The sequence below is a fragment of the Lissotriton vulgaris genome, chromosome 4_1 (genome assembly GCF_964263255.1).
Source record: "Lissotriton vulgaris chromosome 4_1, aLisVul1.2, whole genome shotgun sequence".
NCBI lineage: Eukaryota > Metazoa > Chordata > Amphibia > Caudata > Salamandridae > Lissotriton > Lissotriton vulgaris.
The window spans coordinates 1,922,926,862-1,922,941,841 of NC_141691.1; positions in this window are offsets into that span (position 1 = coordinate 1,922,926,862).

Genomic DNA, 14,980 nt, shown 5'->3' on the forward strand with positions numbered 1-14,980 from the left:
CGGCTTTACGTGTCCTTGAAAATATGGGGCAGCAAAATGCGCCGCCAGTGCATCACAAAAAGTGATGTACCTGCAGCGCAAGGGGCTTGTAAAGAAGCTCCATAGTATTTATCATACCTGTAGGATTTTTGTACCGTAAGCCAAAGACTCATGATATGTGTTATTTATTGCATCCGAAAAAAATGACAAACCCGAAGAATCTTTATTTATGAAAAGCACTAAAGAGCACCTTAATTCTGGCTAACTCAAAATCCGTGCCTTTATGTTCCTTATTATTTAACTATATTGTTGCTCAACTAGCTGTGGCACACATACCAGAGGCATGTTCTGCTGAGAATGACTTGATGCTCGAGACAAGCTATGAAATGTGAATCTGGGATTCCGCACAAAGGCCAGTTTACATTTGTGTGTCAGAATAAAGTTTTTTTGCATTTACCAATATTTTCTTTCTTTTTCTCCCAGGTCAATGGATCCCTTGTTTTAGGTTGGGGTTATAATGTGAATAGCAGAGTTTCTGGCTCTCTATTGTTCTGTTGAGATGTGTAAATAATATTGTTTTGGTCTGGTCAGTGTCTGCTTGCATTCCTATCTACAAAGCCTTTAAATTAAGTGAAAAATTAGCTGCTTGGGCTTTACTTATAGTTCAGTACAACTCTTGGGCTTAAGAGATAAAAGCAGCTACGTGAAGCCTAGCAGCTGGTTTTATATTCTAAATGTAATGGCTTGTGGGCATAAGGAATAGAGCCTGGTTGAATGTGTCCTTCACTTTTCCTCTTTTGCTCTCTGTAAGTGAATTGCATTTCCTACTTCAGAGAAATGTTCAATCAACAGTAACAGGGGAGGCATTGTGACATTTTTGGCCCCATAATGTTGCTGGTCGGACGAGCGTCCAACCGGCCTTGTGTCGGAAATGGGACCGCACAAGAAGGATTCGTCGGACCCACTTTCCTATTAGGATGCGACCACCTTCACGGCGGACAGAAAGTTTATCCTTTCTATTGCCTTTCCACAATCGGAAAAACACTGGGGCATATTACCAATCAATAGCGATAATTATCGCTGTTGCTTGGTTAGCAGGAAAAAAATATCGCCGAGCACCAAGGATTTTTACCGCTGAGATACCTTGATATTATAAAGGTTTATCTCAAAAGAGGTAAAAATCCTGCGAAATGCATGAATATCGCTGAAAAATCTGCGATATTCATGCATTATCGTGACAATGCTCTTAGCCATGTTATCCACCTTCCATTGGATAACATGGCTAAGAACTGCTTTTAGTAGGTGTAAGCTTTTGGAGTTATTCGCGCTTAGCGCAAATATTTCCTAAAGTTGTTAATAGGCGTTAGAGATGTTAGCGACTGTTTTCAGTCGCTAACATCTTGGCACGCCCACTTTGCATGTCATTAGCGATAATTATCGCTGACATGCAAAGTGGGCCCCTAAATGCCCGCTATCGCCTACCAGCTGTCGCTAACTGGTGTTAGCGACAGCTTGGTAATAGGGCGATAAAATTATCGCCGCATTAGCGGGAAAAAGTCCGGCTAATGCGGCGATAATGCCCTTGGTAATATGTCTAACACTTTTTAAACATCCATGCACTGTGTGGCAGGCACCATGTGGTGCCTGCCACACAATGCATGGATGGGGGCCCTGCTAGGGCCCCCCACAGTGCACGTTGAACAGTCTTTCCAAGGCTGTTAGACCACCATGAAAGGCTGGGGGAAACATGCATCATAATCCCCATGGCGGTGCCTGAGCAGGTACACCTCCATTTTGGGGACTATGAATCGCCCTCCACAATGTAAGGTCCTTGAGCCTGTCAGAGGCAGAGAAAATTCCCCGCAGGCATTGGTCAGGCCACCCATATCATAACAGGGCTGTCAGACGGATGTGTCAGATGTCGAGTGGAATGCCACCGACGAGCTGTCAGATGGGCTTCCGCCTGACATCATTATCAGGCCCATAGTGGGAAATCCCTATGCCTGAACTAGTCAAGAAACTTTTGTAAAGCCAATTTCCTAAAATTCCTAATCTGGGCTAAACTGCATGGTACAAGTTTCGCAATATTTCAAAGAACAGCATCTGTAAGATTTAGGGCCCGATGTAGGTAGCCAAATACCGGTCGGTAAAGGCCAAAATTCGGTAATTGCGGCCCTTACCGACCAGAATTAGAGTATCGAGATGTATGTGGGAAAAAAGCGTATGAATCAGTAAAAACCAGTCGGTAAAATACCGATTCGGTATTTCACAAATCGGAAAATACCAAATTCATAATTACCGAGTCGGTAAATAAGAAATGGATAATTACTGATTCGGATTATACCGAATTCTTATTTACCGAATCGGTAAATCAGAAATGGTAAAAATGGCATATCGAGATGTAGGAAACCCAAAAAATACCGAATACCATGAAAATCGGTATTTAAGAGTCGGTAATTACCACGGAATGAAAGCAGGTGGAAACCAGGTGCAGGATATAAAAGAAGGCCCCAAAATGCAACAGTGCAACCACAATGGCGGCTTTCTACATAATGACAAGGCAGCTACGGATACAGGCAGCAGGAGAGAGGGTCTGGCTAAGGGAGGAGCAGGTGTATAGGCAGAGGATCACCCTATTCCAAATGACTGAACCTGAGATCCTGCAAAGGTACAGGCTACACCCCAGAACCATCCTGGACTTGATTAGGGACCTCCACCCATATCTGGAACACCCAACCCCAAGAGCACACACCATCCCACCCCTGTGCAAGTGCTGTGCTGCCTACACCTTCTTGCTTCGGGGAGCTACCAGCATGTGATTGCTGCGCTAGGTGGGGTGTCCCAGAGCTGCCTGTCACGTTTCTCCAGGAAATTTCTTGACACCATGATGCAGAGGATGGGACATTACATTGAGTTCCCTGACACACCTGCTGAACTAGCAAAGACCAAAACCAATTTCTGCCAACTTGCAAACTTCCTGCACATCATAGGCTGTATCGATGAGACGCACATCTCACTACGCCTAAATGCAGCAACAGAGCACATTTATCAAAACCGGAAGTCTATGCATTCAATCAATGTGCAGGTGATCTGCAACGCTGGCAACATCATTACTGACATTGTTGCCAAATTTCCAGGGAATACCCACAACTCCTACATCTTCCAGAATAGTGGGATATACACACGCCTTGTTGCTGGTGATTTCGGGGATGGATACCTACTCGGTAAATAACTGTGAGACACCCTGATAGTCAATGCAGAAGGATAATAGGAGTATGTGACTATTCATAATTTCATTTTCCACACAGGTGACAGTGCATATGCCCTGCGTTCATTTGTCCTCACCCCCTACCTGAATCCATCCACCAGGAGTGAAAGGCGTTACAACGTGGCACACAGAACGCAACGTTGCATGGTGGAACGCACTTTTGGACTGCTTACATGCAGATTTCGCTGCCTCCATAAGAGTGGAGGTGCACTGGAATACATGCCAATGATCTGTTGCAAAATTTTTGCGACCTGCGCCATGTTGCACAATGTTGCCACCAAGGAGGGCACAGAGGTAGAAATCACATATCATGAGGATATAGATGATGGGACAGACCAAGCCGATCACAGTGCAGCAGGAGCAGCACCAGCAACAGATGGCAGACTGAGATGCGCAAAAATCACAACCAGATATTTCTAATAAAGTGTGGAAACACAGGCATGTGTAGTTCTTGAAGCACTCAGTTTAATATGCACTACTGCACTTCACATATACCAGACCACATGAATCAAACAACATCCGCTTTTCACACTGGGTGGCCAAAGTTCACATCACTGTGACCTGTCCTGTGTTCAGGATTATTTGTTAATGCTTGCGCTTACGCATTAAGGTGTGGGAGCTACGGGGCAGGGGGTCAACTTGCGGAGTGGTGCCAGGGTCTTCTGCATGGAGCCTACTGCTTCGGCGAACGTCCTGTACAGGCGTGCTGGATCCACTCCTGCTTGTGGACTCCTCTGTGTCCCCGATACACGTGTTACCAGCAGTGGCTGTCTGCTGTGTTAGCAGTACCTCCATAGCAGAGGTCACTCTCCCCATCCCCCTGGACAAGTCACTGCAGCAGTGCACAATGCCAGTCTGCATGTTCACTGACCAGCGGCATAGCAGGGTGGTTGCAGTTGCCAGCCGGTTGATGGCATTATTCTGCTGCTTCAGTACATGCCTATTCCTGCACCTTCCTGTCTGGTCACTCTCCAGCATGTCACAGAGGGAACCCATGCACACACCCATTTCCCTCACCCCCTCTGCCATGGACTCCATTCCTTTTGCCATGGACTCCATTCCTAGGGCCATGGAGCATATCCCCCGATCAATATTTGACATCCTGCTGTTCAGGATGCGCACCTGTGTGTGTGAACCTCCACCTCTTCTTCATCAGAGCTTGCTAGGATCCTGCGTGGTGGAACATCCTCCCTCCTTGGCCTCACATGTACAGAGGACCCTGTGCTTGGTGTCGTGGCACCTGCAGGTGCTGCCGGAGTCTGTGTCCCAAACAGCAGGGGTGACAGTGGCTGTGCTGTGGTGTCTTCCTCCAATGCTGTGGGTGCCTGCGCTGTGGAAGTGTCCTCAGGGACAGTGCTGGGTCCTGATGTGTCTGAAGGCTTCTCCCTCGCAGCCATTGCTGGTGCACTCGCCTCCCCTCCCTGCGCTGCACTGCGCGATGACTCTCCTGTGGGCAGACATGGACAATGATCACCTGTGTGTCTTCATTATACACATTCCTATCACACAATTTCCTACGCCTCAACTGCCTGTGTATGGGGAGTGTGGCATGGCATGCTGAATTCTGTGTTGGCTGCTTTGATGTATGTTCCCTATGACTAAAACTACCATGATGCATTGGTGGTGAGTACTAACATGTGTTCTGGATTGTGATTCAGTCACCCACATTGGGGAAGGGGACAGGGAATGGGTGGGGATTCATGTCCATGCATCTTACCTTTATTTCTTGCAGCTATGGCTGAGCTGTCAGCATCCCCAATCCCAATCCCGTGTATGCATTCCGGCTCCATGGTTGATTCCACCAGCTGCTCCAGTTCAGTGAGGCTTTGTGCACAGCTCTTCCCTCCACCTCTGGCTGAGGATTCTTTCCTCTGGCTTGAAATCTTCTTTTTGGTGGTGATCCTCAAATCATACCACCTTTTTTTGATATCTTCAATTTCACGATGTGTGACCCCTAGGGGATTTACTTTGCTCTGGATCGCCAGCCAGGTGTTTCTTTTGACAGACTCTGCTACTTGCAGGGACTGTCTCCCAAAAAGCTGGCTGTAATGCTGCACTACCTCCTCCACCAGCACCTGCAGCTCAGTTGTGCTGAATTTTAGCTACCTTTTTCTATCACCTCTATCCTTCTGACCTTCCTGGGACTCCATGGTGATGCTCTGCTGGGCTCAGTGCAGCCTGCTCCTCTGTTTTCCCTCCAGCTCTCCAAACCGTTCTGTGACTCTGCACCTGCATGGGTGTGGCCACCTCCAGGTACTTGGGTGTGGTACTTGCATCTGATTGGTTGATTTCTCAGTTGCTTTGTTGTGGGGTGTGGTGGGTGTCCCTGATTGGTTGACTGGCTCACATGTCTTTTATTCGAATTTTCGAGAACGGATTTTACCGATTCGGTAAATACTGATTCGGTATTCTCCGAATCGGTAATTTCCGATTCGGTATCTCCCATTCATTCCTATGGGCCTGGAGGCCCATAGGGTTGAATGGGTGTTACCGAATCCGATATTACCGATTCGGCGATTACCGAATCGGTATTTACCGAGTGTGGATTCTGATTGTTACCGATTCTGTATTTTTTACCGATTATTTACCTACATTCAGTTTTCCGATTCATAAATACCGATTCGGTATGAATCGGTATTTAAGAACCGGAAAAATTAAATTACCTACATCGGGCCCTTACTGTTAATACACTAATTGATGTGAGTCATATCATATTTAGGACTTAGACAATACGTTAGAGGTCTACTTCCTGCAAATTCTTTGTTTGGCATGCCTCCTTATCTAAGAGGCCGATTAAACAAATGTTGATCTCAAGCATTGCCCTGGTATGGATGGAATCTATATTTTCAGAATGCTCTCAATAAGTTAAATCGTAGCCACATAAATCAACTTACAAAAAGAGCATATGAAAATCCTATCAGGAAATGTCCAAATTAATAATTGTGCAATGCAAATTACAGGACACAAACAATCCTTTTTCAAATCTTTGCAGTTCATAATTAGAGGTGCAAAGAGGCTACATATCCGTATGTTAAACTCAAATAATGGTCTAAGTCTATTATAGAGAGCTAAGATTGGCTACAATAAATCTCAGAATCTAGGAGTTAGAATCACTGCTCATCAGTGGTAGCCAAAAATGTTAGCAAGGACGGGAGCAGGGGGCCACACATGCACACCTAAATACTCACTCACTCACACCCATGCATTCACACACACTCATGCATTCACACACATCCATTCACAATACTCACTCACTCAAATACACATACATTCATATGTACATGCACGCACACACTAAACATCAAAAACACAGAACTGAACTTCATTGCAGCTCTCCGGTAGGGAAGCCTCTGAGGTCCCAGGAGGTTTGGGACTGCTGCCTTCCCTCATTGGCTGTCTTTTAATCAGCCATTGAGGGTAGGCAGCAGTCCCTCACTCGTCACAGCGTGGGTTGGAGTCAGTGAGATTGCTGACCCCTACGCACTCTGTGACAACGTGTCACGGATTGAGACTCAGCCATGGGCACTTTAGGCCTTAAAACTGAAGCACCTTGGTCAAAGATAATCAGTGACGCTCCACCTTGTCATGAGGGGGAGTGCCTCAAGACACTTCTGTCAGGCTGAGGAGGTCACGCCCGCCAGGCTGTGAAATCCTCAGCCTGGCTATGTTCTGCTCAGACAGTGACAGGAGCCTGAGTATTTAGCTCATATCTAGCTCCTGGCTGCCTGACCTGAAGAGGAAGCGTGTAAGTCAAGCTGACCTTTGCTTAGTCAGACAGACACTCTCCTTTTCAGGAAAAAGGTGGGGCGTGTAGCCCTTCAGCCTGCATGGATGGGCTGAGGCTGTGGCTGATGCTTGTAGCAGAAACACATTAAATCTAAGTTCAAATTGGTTACCTTACCTTGCCATCCACCACGTTAGTTTACTGCGTCTGACTCATTTGGATACTCTGGACTTTTGTTATTCACTTTGGAGCTTTATGATCATTTCCACAATCGTAGTATTTGATGACACATGTGCTGTTTAATACATTCTTATTAGCCTTGAAAAAGTCTGAGTACTCATTTTGAGTACGGACGAAACACGTGTCACCTGTCTTTTTATCAACTGAGAAAATAATATTTTATGGATCTTCTAATAAAGAAAAAGATGACACAGACATGAACTTTATCTATTGATCTGTTCTGTCCTGCATCACAAGCTACATATTATATTTAGATTTAATACTGTTATGACTACATAACCCACTAGTCTCATATGGATCTGTACTTTAGGATTGTGCTCTTTTTGACCACTTTTGTCGAGATGTATATTTGTCAATCTCTTGTTTGGACATTTTGATCCCTCTTGGTAGTGGGGGATAGCGGTCTATGCAGCACTCCGTCTTTGATACTCAAAAGATTGTATTGACTTTTCCAGCATTGTTTTCCAATATACTATCACAAGTGTATGTGCGGCCTATTCCAATTTTGGATACACCACTACCGATCCTTTTATGCATACAAATATAATTATTTGAATAGGTTTTGACCCCAAAGTTTGACACCATCATCAGGGATTTAGGCGGCGATGCTTCACTTCAGGTTAAGTGTTTTTTTTTGTTTGTTTGTTTTGCCCCAATTTCTGAACTTTTATTAAGTTGGCTTTAGAAGATTCATAGGAATTTGTACCACTCAATATGTTCACAATCATCAGTGTCTGCTTCCCGGTGGGGGTTGTGGGAAATAATGAAAATAAATTATCTTGTTGCCGGCAGTGTTACATACTGTTACAATGCAGTTTTCGATTTTTGGAAGGCAGCAAAAGAAGCCATGAAACTATTCAATAGAATAGGTTTTGGACTTGACCCTTTTTGCAGGGTCATCCCTAAACCTTTTGCCTTCCTCCAAGCCTTTTTGCTTACGTGGTGTTGGTGGTTTTAGGACTCTGGGCACTTGAGCACTGGTTTAGCAGTGCAGAGTGTGTGCGCTCTCTGCCTTCCATGGGATAACATTGGGAACTCCCCCATTATGGGATAATCCCTAAATAAAACAAAATAAGTCTGGCATGTTTGGTATGAGTGGAATGGACATGATAAATGCTGTGCAATGATGATTTATTTTTACTATTTTAGTAATGCAACTTTTAGAAGTTGGCCTTTCTGTGTGCTGTGTGCCTGTCTGCATGTCTGTTTCTAGAAGTGACCGGGGCTGGTGAGGAGTGGGTGGCTCCAAGGAGGCAGGGTCAGGCTGAGTGGGAGCTCTGCAACTAGAGAAGTAGGTGGAGAAATCCCCTGTGCCTGACTAGGTCAGTGCCTGCCCTGTACAAGGCTAGCTCCGCCCCCTACTAACACTCCTCCCAGTGCCAGTTGGGACTGGAACTTCCAAGACCCTTTCATAAACCCCTACCCGTAGACCCTTCCAGAAACTTCTACCCCCTTCCAGACGCAGGGCAGGGAGGTGTATAAATACAGGTGCTGTGAGCCCATGTGGGGGTTGTGCTTGGGCTGACTTGGAGGGGACACTCTGCCAGGAGGAACCACCGTGGGACCCTGTGTGCTGGCCCCTGTGCCCAACTTTGCCCCTCTGCCTTCTACAGGACCCAGGAAGAGACCCTCCTGGAGTAAAGGCTGCTGTGTCTGGAGGATTGCCACCCTGCTAAGTTGGACTGTTCTTAGGAAGTGCTACTTTGTTGGCTGAGCTGCCCTACTGCCTGCTGACCTTTGCATAGCATGTGCCAATTTCCTAGCGCCTCATGGGCGCTACAATTGTACTCCTGCCCCAGAGGACTTTGCTCTCTGTCTGTAGTTTTAAATAAAGGGAGCTGGTCACCTCCAGCATTGTGCTGTCAGTATGGTGAGAGGGAATCCCGGCATGTGGGATTCCCCCATTTTGCTCCTGAAAATAGCTGGAGCCCGCCCCGCATGTGGACACCTTTTTTATCATGAGCGGGAGCCTACCCAGCAACTTTGTGCTTGTTAAAATAAGGGTGTTCCTACCCCACATTTGTCAGCCTCTTGCGGCTGGCCACCCCGCATTGGTGACTCCTTTGAAATGTATTTGAAGCTGGAGCCCACCTCACATTGCACCGCCGACGTCCCCAGAAGCACCACTGCGGCTGGAGAACACAGGGGACAGAAACCGGCCTCCTGCCCATGGTTATGGGCAGGCCGGATGAGACGGAATGCGCAGGCTCCATTTATGCCTCCCAATGCTTTGGGGGAAGCTGTCCAGAGCCACGCAAGTTCCCCATCGAAGTCCCAGATTCCAGGAGAGGCCCGGGTGAAGAAAGGGAAGCCTGGAGGTGGCCTATTGTTTTGCGGGGCTCTGATGATCTGGAGAGAGCCCCGCCATGTGAGCCCCAGTGGAGAGTGGGTCCGGCTGCGATGTCCCCTGCCCAGCCCTCGAGGAGTGGTGAGTGGGGCTGGGTGCAAGTACTGGGTCACTCTTCACAGCGGCACCGCAGAAGGGGGCTGCTGCCACAGTGTGGGCCCTTTGGTACTTCCAAGCCCCAGAGGGGGGCTCCAACTGGCCAGTGCCACGTTACTCTTCAACAGCTGTGCCGCACAAGAGCGGGCAGCTGCAACGTGGATGCTGTGGGGCTCACCTTGATCCCAGCTGCACCACAGAAGTGGGCAGCTGCAAAGGGAGGCATTTTGTTTCATTCTAGAGTCCCAGAGGGGAGCTCTAACAGGCAAGTACTTTGAGTGCCACATCATTTTTAATCTTAGAGTCCCAGAGAGGGGCTCCCACTTGGTCAGGAACTTGTGGGCCCCATTTTACACAGCTGCGCCGTCGTAGCGGGAGGCTGCAACGTGGGAGGAACTTTTCCTTTCCTTGAGAGTCCCAGGGTAGGGGCGTCCCAGACTCAGTGGCGCCAAAGGCTAATCTGCAATATTGGTGGCATTTGTAATGTGCACAGCTTCTCCCTAATGTTTCCACTGCTGATTGGGCATGATATACCTGATGATGCTATGATGGATGTATAATGTGTTTTTATGCCTAATGATGATGCCTAGTTTCATGCAGTGATGTTCTAGGTTCATGCCTGGTTACGTTGTTATGCCTGACCTAATGTCTCTGAGGCCTAATAGAATACATAATAAGTGTTTATGCCTAATGGGATGCCTAATATGATGTTCTAGCTTTAGACCTGATCTAATGTCCTGCTATGATGCTTTCATTCTATGCCTGAGCTCATGGGTTCATGCTAATGTGATTTATGTCTAACATGATAATGCGCAGTTCACTATTTTACCAGTAGCTACTGGCTGTTATTACTGGTTGTTTTGCATTTATTCCTTGTGCTTGTGATGGTTTTGGCAGACACCCGATTGGTGCTGCCTTGTACATAGTACCCTGTAAATTGCTACCTGGTGCCAGTTGGCACAGTGTCTATATCTGTGATTGTGATTCTAATGTGTTTTTATAATACTAAGGCTTGTTTTACATAACCTGGTGTGACGTCTCTTTTTTAGTGTGCCTAGTGTGTTGCGGCTGCATGAGTGTGTTAACCAAACGCTTTACACATTGCCTCTGGGATAGGCCTGACTGCTCGTGCCAAGCTACCAAGGGGTTGATCAGGGGTTATCCTCAGGGTGTAGCTCCCTGGCCCTGACTAGACCGGGGGTTTCTGCCTGGCTTTGGCGCGTGCCCTACCGTACCGGGAATCCCCATTTCTAGAACATTAGGTAAGATAGTCCATAGCTTTACTGTGTGTGCGAGTGTGTGTTTGTGTGCATATTTGTTTTACAATTGATTCTCCTATTGAAACTGTCAAAAAGGACGATTAGATCCAAATTCAGTGATACTCATTGTACCAACTTTAGAAGGATGAAAGGTTAGATTCTTTGCTTTAAGGACACCATCGTTGTTATGTGATAAGCACTTCTGGGTAAAGAGGCACACATCAAACTAAAAACTTTCTCTAAGAGGATAGGATAGTTTGTGAGAGTCTTAACATTGAATGAAGGTGAATACTGAAAGCATAGAAGTTTGTTCGAAAAAGAGGGCGACCTGGTAAAGCTAATGCATAATTGCTGCTGGGTATTGTTGACCTCAGTATAGTGAGATGTAAGATTAAAAAGCATACATGTACATGTGTTCATTCATCATCTCTAGAGATTGTGCAAACACAGCTGGGCCATTTTGCTGTAAGCTGAGCATTTAACGTTCACAGGAAGCCCCATATGTACTGCAGAGGATGACAACTTTCTCCATTAGTGAATCGCTGAGGAACCGAAAAGCATTTAAAAGTCTGGTTTTTACGATGACCCAGGTTTGCCTCTCACCTCGGAATAGCTATGTTTATGTTCTCTAACTCTAATGTAAATTTGTCCCAAAGGTCATTGGGACAGATGCTTTCATGCGCTAGTTGCCTCGGTAACCTTAAGTAATTTCTTATAACATGTCCATGTGCCTTGCATCTATAACCAATCAGGCCTTTATTGGTAGCAATATGTGATCAATAATCATTTAAATAAATACATGTCAAACTTTTAAACCAACCCATCCAGTAGTTTTTATCGTTAATGTGCAAAGTCATAAAAAAAATATTTCAAAGACATACTCTGTGATAGAAGCAGCAACACGGGTTGCTTATCTCTCACAATGGTTAGCCCTGTCTCTGTACACCAGTGAATCCTACTGAATAGCTTCGTGGTCCAATGTAAGCTTGAGCTGGATCCGTGATCATAAGAAATAGTGTGGTATAACCATACAGGACATTGAAAACACATAAATATTATCAGGGATGGCCTCACAGATAGTGTGACAGGCTGAGAAAAGGAAATAGAGGTGTATGCAATTCGGATAACTCATAGCTGCCAAGGTTTTAGATTGCTATGTGTGCCATTTTCATAAACATAAACTCAATGTAATTGTGAGTGACATTTGAACAACTATGAGTGACACTTTTTCGCAAGCAAAGTCAAGCAGTGAAGACGAAGGAAACATAAATATCAGAAATTATACCTATTTGAGGAACGAGAAACTTTAAGAAGCTCTTAAAACTGCTGTAATTGACATAAGGCTTTGCTGTTACTCAATATTTGTGACTGCTGTAATTTCTACTTTAATGTTCTTTGTCTATCAAAAATGGTTGAACACCGTTGTGTAGTATCATTTATATGCCTTATATCATTTATTGCATTCTAAAAGCACTCTAACATTTTTCGGTCCCTCTCTCACTAACAGTTTGTGTGTTCTACAGTGCTGCTCATACCAGTGCAGGGTGTCAGAGCACTTTACATCGCACAAACACACATTATACAGACAGAACGATTCAATAATCGAAAATCCAGTCTTGCAAATGTAAACTGTAGCACATTTCCCGTGACAACAGCTAAAGTGTTTTCTTAAAAGGTAGTGAGTGCATCTATCCAGCAATAGTGTAGTTTGAAACTGAAGCCCTTAGAAGTGTTCAGAACCATTCTGCCTGGTGTACTGTAAGAACTCCAGGAGAAATGTGAAAAAAGCAACTTGGGGCCCAGCAGCAGGATAATTGAAATTAAAAACATTCCGCAGTGTCACTGTATGGTACTTACAAACAGCAGCAGGCTGCAGATCCCTGATCATGCGCTGTTCTTCATTATGTCTTAAGCTCACTGAGGCTGGTACTTACTTTGGCCGGGGCCGGCAGTAGAGTCCCAAGAAGTGTGGCGAAGACGGCTCCAATAATTACTGAGGCAGTGTTTCTCTGCAAGGCAGTGGCTGCAGGCTCAATTAGGCCTCGATCCAATGCAGGCCACCGTAATTTGGGTTTGCCGGCCGCTTCAGTGATAGCAGCCCTCCAGGCTGGGGGTGTAGTAAGTCCCAGGTGCGGCTGTCCAGTGACACACAGACCCTGTCCTGACGGCTGCTGGAACCCAGGTCACTCACTCCTCTCCGACTCCCTCGGCTTCGGGACTATTTCCTTGTGGGGGTTGGGTAAATTCTGGAGTCGGCTGCTCTGACACTGCAACATGCTGCCAGGCTCAGGCCATGAACCACCATTTGGTTTCCAATGGCGCCCGACTCAGGGGCGTAACACAGGCCCCCGCAGCCCATGCGGTGCGGGGGGGCCCTAGCTCCAAGGGGCCCCCTCTGCACTGAAGTCTGGCCGGTAGAGCTCCTGATTGAGCCCGGAGGGGGCCCCCCTAAGTACCGTGCAGGGAGGCCCCCTCACTTTTTGTTACGCCAGTGGCCCGACTAGGTGTTTGTCCCGACTCCTGGAAGGCGGCCGCGCTGCAACCAGTCTGTGAGTGTGACACTCCATGACTCTGACGACGTCCGCCACACTCCTAGGGCTAGAGTGGCTCCGCTCTTGTATTATTGCTGACATCATTCTCAATATTTATCACCACGCGCTGGCGGCCCAGCCAGGCCCCCAGCCGATGCGAGCACTAGAATCAGCAGAGCCGGGCAGCATGATTTCCAAACTGCGCCACCCTCCGCAAACCAGTCGGCCACTGGGCTTCCTCATAAACTCCCTGCGGCGCCACCTGTCACGCTTTGAGTTAAAGTATCAAACCACGTGAGCGGGGCCCCAGCTGTCTCTGGCCGTGATGTGAGGCTCTCACCCACAGAGCCGTTTGGTGCAGCAGGAATTATTAATAAAGACCAGATACATTGTAAAACTCGGAAACTGCCGGCCAGTGCTTTTGGTCAGCTGGAGGGCAGGCCCGAACTTAGCCTGCTGCGGGTGCATAAGGCAGCGCTCTGCCATCTGCTGTGCCCCAAACTCAGTGCCAATGCTACATTGACAGCTGACACCATTGCACATATGCGTGACAACGCATTTCGGTGCGGTGATGCGGAGCACCACACTGAAAGGCGTTAGTGTCACGCCTGATGTGTGATACTTCACTGGACTGATAATTATCTCCAGCAAATTAACATCATATTTGCGAAATTACACATAATTAGGCGAAATGCAGCTCCTTGGATCCCAAGCTTAAAAATGATGTAATATGTGAGGTCATAAGCAGGCAAGGTAGGGGTCCAAGAGGCGGTTAGTTCAGTAAAGAACGGAAAAATGTCAGTGATTATCAGTTTTTAAGTTCTTATCTAATTTCAGCACCTAATTTTAACACCACTTTAACTTTTGCTTTTTAGGTAAAAAAATACACAAACCACTTCCCCTAGAACAGAGATGACCGGGACACTCTGGGCTACTGAAGTAATTTATTCAGCTTGATGCCTCCTCACCAACGCTTTTCGCCTTTTGCCTTTTTCACCGTGAAACCACTTACGAGGGGAAGTGGTTTGCGATTGACTGGCCTGCCAACGCCTATCCAGGACCGCATGAAGAACAGACCCAGTAGAAGACAATTTGCCACAACGAAACTGAATGAGAACGAATTAATTAACTTTTTAAAAAAAGGATTACCTGGAATGCAGTAAAGTTGCAGTTTGTTCACTGGGTGCAGCCGGATTCGGTGTTAGGGAGGTAGAACGCCGGAGGGAATCATATATATACGATGCGACCACACAATACTAAACCAATATATGCGTCGGTGAAATGCTCCACCTGGCCTATTACTATTGAGCTAAACTAAACAATCCTACGTAATCCTAATGTCGTAATATGCAGTTCATTATGCAATAATCAGGCACTTCACAAGACTAACTTAATACGGCTATCTGGCGATTTGTACTGTCACTGTAATGCAATGTGTAAAGCAACAACGTGGTAAACTGCTATGTCCCTGTAATGCAATGCGCCTGGTCCCCTTTCAGGTACTCTGAAGAAAAAGCAATGCAATGTGTAATACAG